Source organism: Talpa occidentalis, unplaced genomic scaffold, assembly GCF_014898055.3.
Source record: "Talpa occidentalis isolate TD23 unplaced genomic scaffold, MPIMG_talOcc4v2.1 talOcc4.12, whole genome shotgun sequence".
Taxonomy (NCBI): domain Eukaryota; kingdom Metazoa; phylum Chordata; class Mammalia; order Eulipotyphla; family Talpidae; genus Talpa; species Talpa occidentalis.
In genome coordinates, this window is record NW_023601212.1 from 60721560 (window position 1) to 60742618 (window position 21059).

Here is a 21059-nt window from a genome sequence, read left to right on the forward strand (position 1 = left end):
GCACATCTTTGGGGGCCGTCCCCCCCCTAAATGTTTTCACACCCTATTAAACATTTTGAAAATCCCACAAGGCTTTAGGCCTCCCATACTGTCTGATCCTAGTCAGAGGTGAGTTTACTGGCATCACCCAGCAACAGAAAGGCAGGTTCTGTGTGGGAGGTGGGGGTAACTGAGAAGTATGACTGCAGAGTTGGGGGTCTGAGTCGTCAAAGCTGTGGTTTAACTAGCAATTTCAGTTTTGAGTTGTTGGGGGGCCCCTGAGAGCTAGAAAAGTGATATTTTCTGGGAAGAACCTGCCAGGCACTAGCTGAAGACCTCCCACCAGAACCCTTTGGGCACCTAGAAGCAAGAAATTCTCTGGTAGAACTCTTAATGCCTCAGTCTCGGGTCAATTTCTGAAAGGCTATGTTTAGATCTGGGGTAGGGCTTCTCTATCGTTTTCTTGTTCTCCATCTTTTGTTTCCTCCAAGTCTGTGTAACTCCTCCAATTTCAACAGCAGCTAGATACTCAAACTTGGTGCTGCCACTGAATTGTATGGATGTCTTCATTACAGAAAACATTTCACACTGAAATGTATAACAAGTCTATCTTCTTGAAGTCAATACCAAGTTCTATTAATATGCTATCTCGGTTTCTTGATTTTCAACTCAATAAATATTCCTTGGGAAAAATAAAATAATGAGAGAAGGGAGGAAGGGGGGAAGTACATCTTTATCTTCTTTTTAAACAATTTCTAGACAAGAATTCTAATGCTCTCCTACTTACAAGAAGGAACCACAATATCCTTTTGCACAATATAGATGAATAGGTCAACTTTTCTTCCTGTGAGGCCATATCACAGAAGTAAATTATGTCTTAGAAAAGGCTTAGACACACCATGTCTGGGAATCCTTTAGTTCCCTCTCCAGTTCAAAGACCAGGCTATCTTTCTAGTCTCAAAGTCCTTGGAATGAATCCAAGATATACATCCAATTCCTCCAAATGAATAGAAGTACAAGACTCTACATAAACCAGCTATTCAATAACACTTAGCAAAGTTACAGAGAAGTACCTTGAAGAAAAAAGCAATTATGCTGAAGTGAATTATATTTTCACTTGAGAAAAAAAAAAAATATGGACCAGCTATTCTCATAGAATGACTGAAGACAAACCTGGGCTGAGCTTTCCAAGTTGGAACTGCTGGTTTCTCCTCTTCTGGGAACAATGAGTTCACAGTGAGAAAACTAGCTGATTTTAGCAGAACTGAAAAATATAGCATAGAGGAGTGATCTTTAAAAGTTACTTGAGTTTGAATATGGACTCACGCCCCTCTGAAGGGCAGTTGGATAGAAGTTCAGAAGCAGCCTTTTAGTTCTGTTATTGACAAAAACTAAATGAGTGGCTATAACCAAATCATTTCAGCTTTGTGTGCTTTATTTCCTTATCTCTTCTAAAGTGGTAACATCTCTCATCTCAGGGTTTTAGTAATTCCAAACAGCTATGTGATCTATTTCTCAACAGTTTAATCTCCAAGTTCTAAGCAACTTAAGAGATTCTTCCAGAAAGATGTTCTGATCAATGTGTTGAAAAGAATCAAAAACTGCCCAATAGCTTTTCTAAGTTCAGGTTATCACAACAGCTTTTGGTTGTTGGTGTAAGTGTTTTTATGAACCAGTTATTTAAAGGAGTTTTCCCTTATGACATGTTTTGATATCTGACACCGTTTTACTTTCCATATTTCATAATGAAATCAAGAACACAGGAAGGAGGTTTACAAAAAAGGCAAGATCTAGAAGTCATTTCCAGTTCTCATTTTCTCCAGCCAATTAGGTGAGTTCATCAAGCTGTAAAACAGAGCATTAGAGCAAAAGTTTCACAGAGGCAGCATAAGCAACAGATATTTCACTTATTAAATGGGCAAGCAACAGTAATTTAAAAAATTCATTAATATTGTCAAAATAAAGTTTCATTAAACACTCATGGAGTACAAGCTGCTCAATTCAATCTTAACAGGATAGTAAAACAAGTGATAGGCAGATGAGGGGCTAAATAGCTGAAAATAGAACAAAGGGGGCTAGAAAGACATCCTCTGATAAATCAAAGAAAGTGACAGAAATACAATGACAGAGAAAGTAATTGCAACTGCCTGAGCTCACTTCCTTTCCTCAGAGAGGGTTAGGAGGCAATCAGTACTGTAAAAACTAGTGTTCTCCCACAAAACAGTATCAGTGTTCTTGCCCTTGTAGTTCAGGAGAACCACCATTGAGTCAGACTGATGTGTGTGGGCAAAGTAACAGAGTGTAATGACTGCAGCCTGGGCTGGGGTGTTTCCATCCAAAAGTAACCCAAGCATCATCAGTACCAAAAGGTGATTTGTACAATGTTTATGATTGGTTGCTCCATTTTTTCAGATATTTCCATGAGTGCTTAAAAAATATTATCTTCAAAGAACCTAATGACTTTGAAGAACGTATTCACAAATGTAGATAATGTATGCTCAACGCTGAATAAGGTACAAGTCACCCATTTAAGGAGCTCACAGTCTAAGAGTTCTTGACCTAGAATCTATCAATAGAACTAAAGGAATTCCATGAAATTGAATTGAAAAAAATTTTTTTAGTAATTTCCAATAAAAATTTAGCATTTTCTGCAGTTATGAATATAGACAGTAAACTGATCTTAATAGTATTCATAGTAATTATGACTTTGTCACCAATTGAAATCACAGGTATCTTCATATTCCCTTAGATACTGTTAAGTAACTAAATTAGTGGATTTTTAAGATCATTTATATTCATCACCACTGAAATTGTATTATTAACTCATCAGTAATTTTTTTAACATCTAATAGCAAAGCACATATATTACTGTAATACACATTTGGGATTTTTAGGTATTATTGACCATTTCAACATAGTTTGTTTCTTTTGTAATCCTATGTATTTTATATTTATAAAATTTGAAATATCCTGAGGGCCTCCCCCTGTGGTGCAGGCAATTGAGCACAGCGCTGTGAAGCTGTCCACAGCCTCTGCAACGCTGCTTTGATCCTGGCCAGCCGGCAAGGGTCCCACATGGCGTGGCAGACCTCTCCTGTCTCTCCCACTGCTCCCCTCAGCAGTGTATTTCGTCAGTCTGCCTGTTCTGTTCCCCACTCTGTCTCTGGTGAATCCTCTCACCCTCCCACACATCTGGCCTGTACTCCAGTTCTTGTATAAATAAATTAAAAAATAAAATAAAATAAAATATTTTGAGAAGAGATTCACAGATTTCACCTGCAGGCCAAAGACTCTTGGCCTGAAGAGAAGTGAGTCACAGCAACATACCAGCTTGACATCAATGTCATAATTTTACTTTGAGGGAGTCCTGGTTTCTAACTTTCTAACTGCTTTTCTCTGCTATCTAGATCCTTCTAATAAGGTCTTTTTTCTACTTACACAATCTACAGTCCATGTCTATTAAGTGCAACCAAGGATTTCAGCTGGCACAGTATTTAAGCAGGACTTCATACTAAAATTATATTTTATCAAAAAAACTGTAATAGCTAATCACATGCTAAATATTCTAAAATATTAGCTGTTTAATAAATCTCCTTACTGAATCCTATCTTGTGGCACTAATTGTCTAGCAACTGCCAAATGACAAATTTAGTACCTAATCATTGAAAGAATTGCTTGAAAATTTAGCCCCATGCAACAACTTTTATATTTTCATAAAGTATAAGCTGTCATGATATCGCATGAATTGTTTAATGTATCTTTCTCCACTACTGACCTTTTCTTATCACTCTTTTATTATAGCTCAAAGGCCTTAGCAAGGCAACAGGCAGTGATTGGCAGGTCAGTGATGCAGAACTCAAGAATTATTCAATAATAATTCTATCTGCTGTTTCTTCAAGCCAGAAGGACTTACTTATTAAGGAAAGAAAGGCAGTCTACTCAATATGGCATTACCATGACTTGGAAACCCAAGTGCAAAGTTAACTGAGATTCTAGCATACGCATGGCACATAAGCTTCATCTCACAAACTCACAGCAATCTAGTGGTGGCAGCTGTCTAGAGCACAGTGAGGTGAAAGCAAACCACAATTAATTAATAAGGTTTGTCCAAGGCACTGAAATGTTGACCTGAGTGCTAGGTATCTTCCACCCTGCTTGTACATAATTTATGAAAAATTAACCAAATGGGACCAAAAAACAGTTAAGCTAGGAGGAGGCCCTTCTGTCCATTGTCTGATTCATGAAGGCTTAATTCTGATTTTAAATTGGCCTGCTGAGATTCCTTAAGGCTCACATGAGCAGTCCAATATTATGAGCTTATTAATAGACACGAGAATTGAAAACATGGTAATAGCAAGTAATCCTCTCGGAAATATACCCGCCACGTACAAGCTGACAGTACGTAAATTCATTTGAGTCTATCTACAGGCTCTGAGTTTTTTTTGCCTTCATCTTCTCCACATAATGAGTGAGCATTAAGACAGACTTCAAACATGGCAAATAGTCAAAGCCTCAAAAACCAAATGCCTCTTATTAGTTCACCTTGTTGGAGGGATGACACATACACTCCCAGAAACTAGTGACCACCTACACTGTGCATACCTGGCACGGGTGGCCTTCTGGTGCTTCTTCTTTCTAGTCACAGAGTCCTTTTGAGCAAGGGTCACTCTTACTCCCAAGAGGAAAGTCAACATGACTCACTGAAGAAACTGAAAGTACACCATGTCCACATGAGCAGGGTTGCCTACTGTGTAACCACAAAACCACATCAGAAGAAGTCAGCTGCTAAGGAAGGAGAAGAGGCAGTGTGCTGAGCGAATGCATCCCTGCTCTGGACAGACCCTGAGCCTCCTTTGCTAAGCGGAGACAAGGAGGGAGCGGAAGAGAAAGTTAGCAGCAAATGCCGCAGCCCCATGGCTTCTGGCTACTGAGCGTGGAAATGAGAGCTGGTGCAGCAGGCGGCTCTTGATCTGAGGGTCTCTCTCTTACCTAGGCATGTGCGTCCAGTTTTTTTTCAACTTTTCCTAAGCATCAGGTATTCTCCAGGCAAAGTCCTTGTTAGGTGCTTTGGGGTAAGGTTTAAGGAAGCAGGACCTGGCACTGGGTGGGAAGATCTCATAATTGGGTGTCATAATAATTCCTTCCTAGAAGGTGTGAGGAATGAAGTAAGGCTAACACTTATTGGCAAGGAGGCAGCAGTCTCTCATGTTACTGAGGATGGGGTTGGTCACGTTTGTGATCGTTTTGGCTGCAAGTCTCTGGTTCTTGACTGTGTCTTGTCTGTATTCGCCCAAAATTATGCAGCACTACTGTTTTTGCCTTGCTCTATTATAATTGCAGTGTAGTTTTAGCCCATGTCGGTGTTCTGTGAAATTGCCTCTGCTTAACAGGAAAACACTGAGACCTGACCATAGTGGAACCAGCCCATATAACACCACAGCCTGCCTGATAAAGGCAGGCCACCTCCCATGGGGTCCCTTTGCTATCAACCCCAATCCTTGTTGATATCAAAGATTCTTGTCCTTCCCCCACCTTTAGCATAAAACCATTCCCTTCCTATTCCCTGCTTGGGACAATTCACACTGTAAACTTGACATAAACTAATTAGGAGAATTAATCAGGGCAAATGTGAAAATTTTGCCCTTAGGAGGCTGCAGGCATGTCTCGACTTGCATTTTAATAGTAACCTTCTAGAAATAAAAGTTGGCCCCAGGAAAACCATCATGGTCAGACTGGGCTAAACTGGAAGAGAGTACATGCAGGATTTCTGCAGTTAATCCAAACAGACAACAGGATCCTCAGCAAACATGCAGAGCTGACCCTGTATCCCATCCCCACAATGAAAATACACGTTACCCCAGTATTGCTTTCTCCAGGTTGTGGGGCTGGTTACCATCCACAGTTTGGGGAGTCTCTCCCCTCACTCAGATTCTCCTTTCACTCACTGACATGACCATCTCTGTGGATTTTTATATGGGGATGCTATTCTGAATTCATACTGTAGCTTGACTTACCAACCAACCCTAGGGCATTGTTTTTGAGAATGAAATTGTCCTTAACCAGCCACCCTCCCTTATTTGACTTTCTGCTACCCTGAAGGCTGACATCCTATCTGTAATCCTTCATGATACTCTGCTGCCCTCTGGTGAACATTTATAGCCAGACAGGACCTCAGAGTCATCACTGACTTTCAGTTTCCACACACCCTCACATGACACTGCCACCAGTCCAAAAACACCCACAGGCATCCAGGGCTCCTGGAAGAGACTTATCTGCTAGGATTCCCAGGAAAAGCCCTCGTCCCTCCTCATTCTCCTCAACCCCAGTACTGTAAGAGGGAGAACACTGACTGATAAGAATCCAGTTCTTCAGAGTCTACGCTGAGACTGAAAAGGAAATGAGAATCAAACACAGACATACATAGACACATGTATCTACAAACACACAGCGGGGTGTGTGTGTATCAAATACCCATCTGTTTGCCTTTGGCTTTCCCTGGGCCATTTCATTTAATCTCAAAATAGTTCTAGGTGATTATATAGATCAATATCCCCACTCTGCAGATGAACCAACCCAGGCACGGAGAGACTCAACACTGTGCCCAAATCACCTCTACTTATGGGAAGAGTTGCTGTTGAACCTCAGTCTGTCCTCCTAATGGCTGTGCTTCTCCGACTCTTACGATAGCACCTCGAGCGCTGATGAGTGCCGGAGAGAGGGAGGACGGGAGAGAGGCTGTCTCTCTCCCTCAGCCTGCATCCTCCACCTCTCCCTCATCCATTTCTCGGGTACCTCAGCGCCCTTGGGCCAGATGTGAAGTTTCTGTGGCATCCGGAAACATGGGATGCCCATCACATTTTTTCGTGACTTGGAGGGTTAGCAGCAGGGAATCAGCAAGAGAAACACAAGATCAAAATTCCCCCTCAGTTCTAACAAATAATAAGTGATATTAATATGGATGGAGATAAGTAAAACAGAATATTTGAAATGTAAATTTGTTTTTTTTTTTATTTATTTATTTTTTTTTTAAATATTAAATTTTATTTTTATATTCCCCCATACAATTGCAAACGCCCCATTCTGACCCCAATCCTTCCCCTCCCGCCCCCCACCCCCCAAAAAGTGTCTCTGGTTCATAGTTTTTTGTTGATTTTGATTTTCACTTTCTTATATTCATTTTCCTGGTCCCTTATTTAAGTTTTCTAGATTCCTGCTATGAGTGAGACCATCCGGTATTTTTCTTTTTCTTTTTGGCTTATTTCACTGAGCATGATCCCTTCCAGTGCCATCCATGTTGCTGCAAATTGAAATGTAAATTTGAAACTCAAAGAAGTAATCAATTTGGAAGAAAAATTGAAAACCAAAATAACTTCTGAGTATTTCCTATGCACACATAAGCAAGCCATCAGGCCCCCAAGAAAGCTAAAATTGCTGACATATAAAGGGCATGAGGAATAACATGCTTGCAACCCAGCACCTCCCCTGTGTGGCCAGCCTGGTAGTAGCTACAAAGAGAAGGCAATGAGAAAACTCACCAGAGAGACATTACAAGGGAAATAGTTGTGGAGAAGCGAGGGGGAATAAGGACAGCAGGAACTCCCTTGAAGGACACTTCAGCCTGGAGCTAAGCCATGGCAGAGACCAGGAAAGGAACCCACAGATACTCAGAGGCCATGAAGCACTTACCCAAGGAAGTGTTTATACTGTGTCACTCTGAGATTTCTAAACTATGAGTCAGTGCCCAGCATTTAAAAATTAGGAAATTTCATAATAAGTTTGTATTTCTGACTTCTCTTGAAAAATTGGAGGATTTTATCAAACGGAACACACAGACCCACATGGCAACAAGCTGAGTCCATGCAGGATTTTCAAAAGGGACCATGCGTGGAATGGGGCCTATTCAGTCAAGTACTCATTTAACTTCACTTTTAAATTCTAGAAGCATGTGGGCCTTTGGCTTCTGATCCAGCGGCAGCTGCCAGGGCCTGGAATAGGTTGCTTCCCCTATAAATGACAGTATATTCTACCTAAAACTACCAGCCACTATCACTCATGCCATGGACAGGAGCATGAGTTCAGGAATAAGAAAACCCCAGGATGATGGCCCTTCACCCCAACTATGAAAACATCCATAATTTGATGCCAACTTAACTTGCCAACATAATTTCCCATTCCTACTGTCACACAGCCAACATTGAAGCCACACCTCAATATTTACTGTTCTCTAAAAATTCTTCCCAAGTCTGTACCCTCTATTTAGAATGTCTCCTCCTCTCTACTCCTCCCCCAACCCCAACCCACATGTCCAACCTATACCTATCCTTCAAGGTCCAGCTAAAACCCTACTTTTTCAAAGCTTTCTTCAATGTCTGCAGTCTTAATTAATTCCTTCCTCCTGTCTTAGTATAATAGGAGGTTATGACCCTACTGAAGAATTACCACAATCTGATTTATATTATGGTTAGTCTTTCTGTCAGTTGGTGAACTCCTGAAAGGCAGAGATTTCCTCTTATTTGTCTTTGTACTCTACCCTCTCATTCCTATTCTTCTTAGTTTCTAACACAGAACTTTGCCCATAATAGTTGTCAATTAATTGTTGGACATAATTTAAAGAATCAGTGTGGGCATTGAGATTTACTGCCACCTAGTGACCATAAGGTAGTATTGTGCCTAAAAATAATCATCTTGTAGGGACCACAAGCTTCCAAATCCATCCATCCATTTCCTTTCTTTCATTTATTTTTCTTCTATCCTTTTTCTTTTTTTCCTTCCTTATTTATCTTTTCCTTCATTTACTCATTTACCCTATAATTCAACAAATAAAGTTTGACCCTGTTCTTGATGACAGACACAAGCAGTTAAGAATCAATGCAAATGTGAACAAATACAAAGGACATCTGTTGCCAGTCAGGTCGACAGTCCACCAGGGCCCACATCCCCCACTAATTGCATAAAAACTATAGAAATGGCACAAAAAAAACTACCTGAGAAGTCTGAAAAGTCAAGAATAGCAAGCAGATTAGGAAGGAGAACCTAAACTTGAAAAACCATGCAGGGGTGAGTTTCCTTGGTATTTTTTCTCTTTTGTTTTCTCACTTTGACCCAAGGAATTTCCATTGGATTTTTTATATTTTTTTCTTTTGATCCTGCACAAAGGGAAGCCCAGATGATAAATCTACAATGTGGCTGCTACTCCAGCCCCTGAAACCCAGAAAGAAAACTAATATTTCTGGTCAGAAGAACCAGAAAAGGGAAACCTATGCTGTAAAAAGAGTGGAGGAATCAATTTTATTTTCATTCCTCTTCTCTCTTTTTGTCGCTATCACTTTGCATGTAGATTATTATTATTATTCCCTGCATGCAAAATTATGGGCAATGTTGCCACTACAACTTCCAATTAAATCCTATTTTTCTAGTCAGACGACCAGGAAAAGAAGCCCCAGAAGTCAGAGACTTTAAGGAAAATATTGGGCAGGAAATATATGGAAAAGGAGATCGCCAATTGCTGGGGATAAACCAACATGACCTAAATTTGCCTCTGGCGTACATGCACAGGACAGGCCTACAAGAACACAGCCGAAGATTTGAAAACTGAACTAAATTGAAAGCATCAGCCAGGTAAAGTGAAACAAAACTTATCGCCTGAAACTTACAGGGTTGATAATATACCAAAAGTAAAATTGAAAATCAATATTCTCCAGAAGGTTTTAATAGAAACCAATAAAATGCCCAAAATGTCTAGATAAAATGCAAAATGACTTGCCAAACAAGAAACCAGGAAAAACTGATCACTACTTAAGATGAAAGATAATCAACAGATGTCAGTCCTGAGATAACCTAGATGTAGGGTCAGAAAAAACTTTAGAGCACATCTCATAGCCAGACTTCTAGAAGCAAACACTGCTAAAATAATTGTAGATAGAGAAGCTCTCAGCAGAGAAATAGAAACTACAAAAAATATGGAAATTTTAGAACTAAAAAACATATCTGAACTAAACATATCTAAACTACAAAATTCACTGAATGGACTCAAGGGAGATAACAGAAAAAGTCAGCAAATGAGTATAGATCAATAGGTACTATTCAATCTGAAAAATAGAGAGGGGAAATATCGGAGAAAAAAGCCAGAACCCTAGGGACCTCGAGGAAAGTGTCAAAAGGGTTAACATTTGTGTTACTGGAATGTCAAAAAATATGTGAAAGAGATTAGCATAAAAAAATCTATTTGAAGAAATGATGGCTGAAAACTTCCCAAACTTGGTGAAAGAAAGAAATCTATAAACCCTAAATAGGATAAATTCAAAGAAAATACCCTGGTACATCATAATGAATTTGTAGAAAATCAAAGATAAAGAAAAAATCTTGAAAGTAGAAAAATGAATTAGAGGCAAAATGATTCATCTGACTATGAATTTATTATCAGAAACCATGGAAGCCTGAAGACAGTGGAACTACATCTTTAAAGTGCTACAATAAAATAACTGTCAATCCAGAATCCTATCTCTACCAAACTATCAAGAACGATAGTCAAATAAAGATATTAAAATGAAAGAAAGTTAAGAATTGATATTTTGAAAAACTGCTTTAAGAAAAACACTAAGGGAAGTTCTTCAGGCTGATTGAAAATACTATAAGACTTAGAACCTCAGGACTTAAGGAAGAGCAATGATATAACATATGCTAAATATCTAGATAAATGTAGTAACTAATTTTTCTTCTCTTAGGCTCATTAAAGTAGGCATGACAATTCAAAGTAAAAATTGTGACATTGTCTGATGGGATTTTCAAAGCATGTAATTACAATTCACATGACAACTCTACCATAGTGAGGAAAGGAAATTATATGGTTAAAACTTCAACCCTTACCTTAGGTAGGGTTAACACTAAGTGGACTGTGAAAGGTTAAGCATGTATATCATTAATTCCTAGAAAAGACACTAAAATATAATACAAAGATATAGAGCCAAAGAGATAAAATGTAATATTAATGACATTGAATAATCTTAAACATGGCAGAAAATGGTAAATAGAGGAACAAAAACCACAGAGAGGAAAATGTATAATTAAAGGGTAGATCTAAATTCAAGCAAAGCAATAGTTTTATTACAAGTTCATGGTCTCTATGCCTCAACCAATTAAAAGACTGAAATTGTCAAATTAGGAAAGCAAAATGCTCAACAATATGCTGCCTACAAGAAAATCACTTTAAACATGATACATAGCTTAAAATTAAGTTCAAGAATGACAAATCATAAAAACATACTAAACAAAACATGAAAATGGCTATAGTAATATCAATCAAACTATCAGAGCAATTTCCATGGAGAAAGAGAGCTCAATATTCTTTTTTTTTTTTTTAATAGAGGCATGTTTTTAATTTATTTATTTGTTTGTTTTGTTTATACAAGCACTGGGTACAGTCGGAAGTGCGGGAGGGTGAGAGAATTCACCAGAGCCAGAGCAGGGAGCAGAGCAGGCAGAAGGACCAAAGTAGACTGCTGAGGGGAGCAGCGGGCGGCAGGAGAGGTCTGCGCACCATGTGGGACCCTCCTCCGGTGGCCGGGGAGCAGCCGGGGATCGAACCGGCGCTGCAGAGGCCGTGGGCAGCTTCGCAACCCAGCGCTCAACCGCTGTGCCACCGGGAAGACCCGAGCTCAATATTCTTAGAGTATGTAACAATCCATATACATATGCACTAAATAGCAAGGCTTCAAAGTACATGAAGCAAACACTGAGAACAGGAAAAAAAAATACATAAATTTACAATTATACTGGAGGTTATCAATAAATACCATGCATGAACCAAAAGAACAGTAAAAAAAAAAAAAATCAGTAAGAATTAAGAATCATCAGTAAACTTGACCTAATTAATATGTATACTCCAGGGCCTCCCCGGTGGCGCAGCGGTTGAGCGCTGGGTTGTGAAGCTGCCCGCGGCCTCTGCAGCGCTGGTTCGATCCCCGACTGCTCCCCGGCCACCAGAGGAGGGTCCTACATGGCGCGCAGACCTCTCCTGCCACCCGCTGCTCCCCTCAGCAGTGTACTTCGGTCCTTCTGCCTGCTCTGCTCCCCGCTCTGGCTCTGGTGAATTCTCTCACCCTCCCGCGCTTCTGACTGTACCCAGTGCTTGTATAAATAAATAAATTAATCTTTTTTTTAAAAAAAAAGAAAAAAAATATGTATACTCCACCCAAGACCAGAGGAGTTCACAGATTAGTAGCCTCAGGTTATATTCATAGTTGAACCTCAGTTCTGTCTGAATATACCTGTATAACCCAGAGTCTCAAGTTCAAAGTAGAATGAGTCCACGTGCCTGGGCCTGGTCCAAGGGCAGGATTGGAGAGATGGTACATTGTGTCCTCTGGGTTCTTTTTATGGGGAGGGGGTTGTGGTGAAGGATAGCGGTGTTAAAAATTGAATACTTTTTTGCTTTTATGATTTTTTTGTTTTATTAAGATAACATTGGTTTACAACACTGCATGTGATTTAAGGGGATAGGTTCACAACTCATCAGATGTATGTAATCACACCACCCCCAGCATCCATAAATATTGGGGTCCTTCCCCCTTTTGTTCCCATCCTCTCCCTACCTCCCCCTTTAGCAGCCTCAATTCTGCAATCATATTTCAAGTGACAGGTCCCTAACTATCATGCCAGAGTTTTTGAGAAGGCTCTAATGAAAAGAAGTTTTAAAAAAACAAAAACAAACCAAAAAATTATCTCTGCTATTACAACAAGAGTACAAAGGATTCTAATTTGAAACCCATGGAACAGAACAAGTATAAAGGGGGCTATCATAACGTCTTCTTAAATTGAAATATAAACAGTAAAGTAAAATCTACTCATAAGTTCATCACATGAAAATTGCATAAAAGTTTTCATCTCATTCCCAACATCTTTTTAGCCTATGCCTCTACCCCTATTTGTCCCAAATTCATCCCCCAAGGAAACCATCGTTAAAAATTTTTATATAGTTTTAGAAACAGATTTTTAATATCATGACAGGCATATTTGACTGAGGCTGCTAGAAACCTATCAGTCAGTTTTCCAGGGTAGTATTTCATTTTAACAGTCCTAGTATTTTGTAATTTATTCAGCCATTTCTCTATTGAGAGATATTTGATAGCCACAGATAGATCATTTCCAATTTCCTGACTAAAGGCAAGGAAAAGTTTCTAAAAGTTCCTTACAAGATTCTAGCTCAGGAAGAGTGCCAGAGTCCAGCTCCGACAGGGGCCGGGTTTCTGTAAGGACAAGATGGTGCTAGGTGAGGTGAAGGGATGAAGGGAATGAGGAGACACAGACACTTGATAGGGTGCAAGTATCTCCTGCTGAGGGTCTCAGCGGGTCTTTATTTATACATTAGAAATTCTTTATGTGATCATTATATCATGCAATCATGTGATTTCACTTTTACATTGTTTTAGAAATTATTAACAGTACACAGTCCTTTTTTTTCTCATTTTCCTAGTCTATGATTAACTTGGTTACTTGGTTACATTAACATGGCTACATATTTTCCTAGGTGATGTGTTATTCAGAAAATAGAAACAGGTGCTATACCCAACGTAATTTATGCAGTCAATCTAGGTAACTAAAACAAAGCTAAGCAGGCATTGTAAAATAGAGGGTGGCCTTCTATTTCCTATATAGAACCAAGGGGTCCCGGTGCCATGGGAACAATATGTGGTGTATTTCTTTCGGACCATTTCGCCTCCCGGGGCAACTCAGGGCCTTCTCTAGTGGGCGACTTTTGCCAGGCTCAATACCATCAGTTCTATCAAGCGTGGTTTGTTAGAAAACTCAATGTTACTCATGGTAACTAAATTACAAATTGGTGGACGTGGAGAATTATTGGGAATCATTTGATTATCAATCATGTTGGAAGGTACATTTTTTTCAAACTACTGAGGTGTGCATTACCAAAACTGGCATCGATGCCAACGCTCATTGTGTTATTCTAAAACTTATAGAAAATTTCCATGGTTTCATTAACTGCCACAAACAAATGAAAGGAAGCAGCAGGAGCCAGCTATCAAGTTTTCTGACTTTTCAGAAATCTTCCCCATGCCCGGACCTTTGTCAGACAGCGTGAGTAGCATGGCCTGCACCAGAAGAGGAATTAGAGAAGGTCCTTCTAAAAGGACCTATTGCATGGTCCAGCCACTATGGAAAGCTGTGTGGAGATTCCTCAACCTGCTAAAGATGGAGCTTCCATATGATCCAGCAATTCCACTCCTAGGTATTTACCCAAAGGACACAGAAACATTAATTCAAAAGGGCACCTGCACCCCTATGTTTATAGCAGCACTATTTATAATAGCTAAGCTAAGGAAACAACCCAAATGCCCAAAAATAGATATCTGGATCAAGAAGATGTGGTACATATACACAATGGAATATTACTCAGCAGTCAAAAAAGATAAAATCATGCCATTTGCAGCAACATGGATGGAGCTGGAAGGGATCATCCTCAGTGAAATAAGCCAGAGAGAAAAAGAAAAATACTGGATGGTCTTACTCCTAGCAGGAATTTAGAAAACCTAAATAAGAGACCAGGGAAAAAGACTAATTATAATAAAGTAAAAATCAAAATCAACAAGCAACTATAAACCCCACACACTGTGGGGGACATGGGGGAGGAGGGATTAGGGTCAAAATAAGGAGGATGGGAGGGCCTCCCCAGTGGTGCAGCCATTGAGTGCTGGGCTGCGAAGCTGCCCGCAGCCTCTGCAGTGCCGGTTCCATCCCCGGCCACCGGATGAGGGTCCCACATGGCGAGCAGAACTCTCCTGCCGCCCACTGCTCCCCTCAGCAGTGTACTTCGATCTTTCTGCCTGCTCTGCTCCCTGCTCTGGCTCTGGTGAATTCTCTCACCCTCCCGCATTTCTGACTGTATCCAGTGCTTGCATAAATAAATAAATCTTAAAAAAAAAAATAAGGAGGATGGGAATTGTATGGGGAATATAACCAAAATGAAAATGCATACATTGTGCAAAAATGAAAAATGTTGTAAAAAATATATAAAATTAAATTAAATTAAAAAAGGAAAAAAGGAAAATTGATGGACCTTTAAAAAATAATAAATAAAAGGATCTGTTGCAAAGCGCACGCATGAAACTCTCAAGAGTCAATCACCTGGGATACTAATAAAACCAGGCCTCTATCTACCTTAAACTCTATTGTAATAAATAACATCTATTGATAAAAACACCTAGTACAAGGTTCAACTTCATTAAAAGTAAATAAATGTGAGTGTCCTTCCTACACTTCTTTCAGTTCCCATGTTCCAGTTTGTTCTGTGGGAGAAGTTTGAGCTGGAGGAGGTTCAAGTGAAACCAAGTACCCTGAAAGTCACTGCTTATCAACAGACAACAGGTGTCCCAAGCAGAAACACATGCCCTCTCCTACACAATCTCTGGATGATTTTCTTATGATCCTGGGGAATTCCCCATCACTTCCAAAAGAAATAGACAAAGAGCTTTGGTATCAACTCTTTCTGAGGATTTCCATCGTGATACCCCAGGAACCAAGATCTGTTTACACCTGTTACCTATGAAATCTTGGATCACCATATCAGTACGATTTTTAGGGGTTTTTCCTGCTATTTCAGAGTTCTGAAAATGATCATAGCTGTAGACATGAGGTTTTCTATAAAACCTCAGGAGCCTACTTCAGGAAGAATAAACTCAAGGGTTTCCCAGAGCATGTGTGTTGCTGATATGTTTATTGTGTCTCTCATCATAATCTTTTAGTAAATTGGTTATTTCTGTTTCCTCCCTGAGACTATAAATGTCTTACTGGAAATGTCTACACTGTTGATTTTCTCCCCTGGACTGTCAAAAGACATAGGAGCAGTCAATCCATGTATCTGAAAAATCATGGAATAGGGAGTCAAAAGATCTGGGTTTGACTCCGCACTTTGTTAATAACTTGGATCTGATCTTGGAGCAGGCACATCCCATATCAGGATCTTACTTTCCTCATCTTTAGAATACCTTTACAGTAAAGCAATGGGATAGACTAGATGCTCTTGAAGACGCTTTTAGCTCTAACATTTGACACCCCATGAATGACATCTGCAATCTAGAATCATGAGAGTGAAAGAAAAATGCTAACTATCTACAAATTCTTTTTGTCTGTCACAAAATGCTTATCTCAATTGACAAATATTAGTTACTTTTAACTTCGCTTATTTGTACTTTGATAGTTCTCAAGTTCACATCAGCAATATAGATATTATTCCTTAGAGCAGGCTGCTTTTACAAATGCCATAGCAAAGTGCACCATTATCAGTTGATTTTCATTATTTTCTTTTTCAAAAAATGATTTTTCTTCACTTCACCATCCAACTCATAGGTTTTCTTTTCCACTGGTTAATTATCTAGATTGCCCTCAAAGTAAGACTACTACTTCTAAGACTACCATTACAATTAGTAGTACTTTTAATAATAATTGTAATACTAAATACATGATGATTCAAAGCTAATCTCGATCTATCACCCCCCATCATTTTATTCTTGGAATAATTATGTTAGCTATAGTAGATAACATTACTTTCTTGATTCCATAGCCTAAAAACCCTCAGCTAGAGAAGGTCATTTAACAAAAGTTCCAAAGCTACTAACTAGAGGTACTACACCAAATCCCATGCTTTCTATACATTAAAAAAAAAAAAAAAGTTACCCTTTTACTAACAGTGGCAGTTAAACAGGGTTGAACAGCTAAAGATTCACAAAGCCCCAGATGGCAGTGTTTACAGACCAAGGACACAATATTGTCACAACATTAATGTATGGAGTTATATATCACAGACATGGGCTCCCAGAGCAAGAGGTCTGGAGAGACCAGGTCATATTTGTACTATGACTGGATGCACATTTCTTCTCTCTCCAATAACAACTGCACAGAGCAACAGAGAACTAGAAAGTCCAAAATGAATTCCCAACTGAGGGATTTCTGGTTTGTGATCACCTGGGTATATTCCTGTTGAGTAAACCACCTATCAGCAAAGCCCTTGGAAAGGGTCATTAAAACCAGGTGCAAATCGGGGAACAGAACAGGCAGACTGATGAAATACACTGCTGAGGGGAGCAGTGGGTGAGACAGGAGAGGTCCGCCAGACACAGCAACAAAAATACTGCAAGATCCTACTTACAGGAAGAATCTAAAATAGTCAAACTGATAGAAGTAAGTAGAATGGTGGTTGCTAGGGGTTTGAGGGAGGGAGAAAGTGGGGAATTTTAGTCAGTGGAGGCAACCTTTCAGTTATACAAGATGAACAAGTCCTAGAAATCTACTTTACAATGTAGTGCTTATAATTAACACTGTTGTGTTACATACTTAAAGATCACTAAGAGGGTAGAACTTATGTTAACAGGGAATGAAATAAGAGGGCAGGATATTTTGGACATGATGGATAGGTTTATGGCATTGATTGTGGTGATGGTCTCCCCCATACACTTATCTCCAAACTCATTAATTGCATAGTAGATATGTACAGATTTTTGTGTATCAATTAGGCATTAATTAAGTGGTTAAAACACAAAAGACCAATACCATTATCAAGTGTAAGTAATACCAACAATTACCACCAGGTAGTAGCAATGAGCAAGAAGAATATGCTAAGTCTGGAGAAAAAAGGAAATAGAGGTGGGAAAAGGAAGAAAGGATAGAACCAACTGTGGTTGAATAATTATTTATCCTTCATAACAATTCTCTATGAAATGAGCATCAGCCTGGTAGGGAAGGGTTTAATATGCTCTCTGATTTAACATTATGATATATTCAAACATAGTCTAATTTAACTTTCTAATCACTCAATTAATGTGTTAACACTCCTGAGGGGAAAACTGTGATCACACAATTGATAAGACATTAAGAATGAGCAGATGGGCCTCCCTGGTGGCACACTGCAGCATGAGTTTGATCCCTGGCCAGGGAGCTCGCCACATGGCACAGCAGACCTCTCCTGTCTTACCCGCTGCTCCCCTCAGCAGTGTATTTCAGTAGATCCACCTGTTCTGCTCCCCACTCTGTCTGGTGAATCCTCCCATCTCCCCACCCCCACACCTCTGGCCTATACCCTAGTTCTTATATGCATAAATAAATCTGAAAAAAAAAAAAAAAAAAAAAAAAAGATCAGATGAATTCATCAACATGCATTTCTAAACAGAAGTGCCTGTCTAAATGTTAACTTATGCCTCATTCCAATTCTACCACATTCATGTAAACTGAGTGCAAAAATCAGGTATTTACCACCCCTTCCCTTGTATAGCAAAGGAGATTGAGGCTTTGAAGTTGAGTCCCCTGTCCTACCTGCAATGCACTGGCAGAGGTGGGATGCAAATCCAGACCTGTCTGACTATAAAGCCTTTTGTCTTTAAACCATAAAACTAAAGGATGCGTTTCCTGAATCATGACTAACATTATGTAACATTTTCTCTGTGGTGGAGGGGAGGGGAAGGGGGGGAGTAGTAATTAAAGAAAAAGGCCACTTTATTTCTGGAAATGTGCCTCAGCTCATATTTCATCCAAACTTCTCTTCTGACAGACAGGAGTGACTTAGCCAGCAACACCCAGCATGCCAGACAGAGTGAAGGGTAGAAATCTAGCTCTAGGAATAGCAGGCTTTACACATTAAAGAGAAGATGAGGCAACACTTCTGGGCAGAACTGTGACCCCATGATGATATCAACATAATAATCATTGCTGATAATTATATAGTTCTCCCAAGAGTCAGACAACCTGCTGTGAGACTTTTACAACTACCCTGGGGGAAGTTGAGATCTCTTAGCATCCTTTACTCCCTTTTTCTGGGGCAACATGCATTATTTTCCTTTGGGAAATTCTCCTATGCTCTTTGTATGGTGGTTTATGTGGGTTTGACCCCACTTTAAGCTACGGAAGTGCACCTTAAATCTAGCATCCTACTCCTTTGGCCCAGTGATTGTGCACAGCATATTTATAAACTAATTCAGGACTTTGGAAATGTAAGAAGACATTGGCTGCAGGCTTTTTGGAAAGACAGTTCTGCCATGGGGACCATCAGAAAAGAAACTCTCCCCATAAAGATAGTGGGGTGTGAGAGGTAAGGTCTGTAACTGCCACAACCGTTATTGCTGCTGTGAAACAAGAGAGCCTGAGAACAGAGCTTGTATGAAAAGAAAGACACAGTAGGAGAATTGTAAAGAAGTGCAACTGGAGGCCTGATTATATTGTGAGTGACTGGAGCAAACCATACCTAAAAGAGGTACTTCAAGATTTCAAATATACAAGCCAGTACAGTTTCTTTAAACTAACATTAGTTTTCTGTTACTCACAACCAAAGGCATTTTAACTGATACACATAGTTCCATTATCCATTTTATGGATAAGAAAATTGCCCAATATCATACCATTTAAAGATTTGACCCAGAAATCTCTGGCCTTCAAACCACAGGTATTTACCACAAATTATAGCTTTCAAAAGCCAACATTCCAAAGGAAGGGAAATGCCTTGTTGCTTGTGGCTTTAGCTAGGAGCTGCTTCTTCATCCTTTAATCCTCACAATATTTATGGACCCTCCTTTAAAAAACTTCATGTCACTTGTAGATGGTGCTAAAATATAAGTTCACAGGGGCTCCCCGGTGGCAAGCAGGTTGAGTGCAGCGCTGTGAAGCTGTCTGCAGCCTCCGCAACACCAGTTTGATTCCCAGCCTGCCAGGGAGATACCCACATGGTGTGGCAGACCTCTCCTGTCTTGCCTGCTGCTCCCTTCAGCAGTGTTTTTCAGTCAGACTGCCCGTTCTGCTCCCTGCTCTATCTCTGGTGAATTCTCTCACCCTCCCGCACCTCTGGCCTATACCCCAGTGCATGTATATATAAATAAATCTTAAAAAAATATATGTGTATATAAGTTCACAGGAGCAAATGAAATTGTTCTATTTCAGAGGTGACATATTAGAATGATCCCCAGTCCAGGTGTTGATCACGTGTCTTCACCATGAGTTTCTACACCTAGATGCTGTCATTTCTGGATATCTGATGACATCACGGAATATTTGTCTAGTCACGGACTTTGCTGAGAAAAGCAAACATCGCAACAAAGTGACATTGTAAACACTTGCTCACAGCACGCTTGCCAACAGGATGAGAGGTCATTAGCAAATAAACCCACAGCACCTTAAAAAAAAAAAAAAAGATCTGTGGTGCAGTGCCATCTTGAGATTTCTGTCTCCACTCAGATTTCATCTGAAAAAGGGACAATATTCCCAAATGTCCCACACACAGCTATGCTCAAATCACTCATTACCCACTTAAACAAATGTGTACAAACATCCTTTTCTAAGGTGTAACAGCAGGATTTAGTAGCCTAAAAAATAAAATTCTGTGGACCGTGGGAGCACGGGCAGGGAACATAGGCAACTCAACAAAATGTTTTTCAGTAAGATTCACCATAAAGGCTTTTCAAAAAGTCTTCTCACAAAGATGTCAGATATATCTCTTAGAAACTAAAATCTTGTCTCTGTGATGGAAATATTCTATCTCACACCCTCAGACTTCTTATTCAAGTGATTTTTTCCCCACTATCTCTTTGACCTTTTCTTTCTTCAAACACATTTCCACCTCCATAGCCCCCTCCCTGCAGAAGGCCTCTGCAGTTAATGAAATTTGAAAGGTATACCCCAACAGCTGGGCTTCTGATGTGGGTTTTGCTACATGGTTTTCTTGTTGACTATTTAAAATGATTTCAGCTATTTTTCTTCAATCAGTATATTTGTTATCTATTTGTGCTTTATAATAGGTCTCCCCAGCAAGATGCAAAACAAGATGAGTCTCTCTTTTTTCCGCCACATAACAGCAAGTCTCAGGGAGGGAGAGAAGGGGGCGAGGATAGGAAACCCTGCAGAGGCATGAGTGGAGGAAGATGAAAGATAAAGCTCTAAATGACACCAACAGAGCATATGCTTAAAGGAGAGAAATAATGCTTTTTGAGGGAGAGATTACATATGGTTCTAGAGAAGGTAAGTCCAAAAGTCTACAAATTAGTAACTTAATGTTCACACAGACTGAGTGATACCCTATGAACATTACTGCA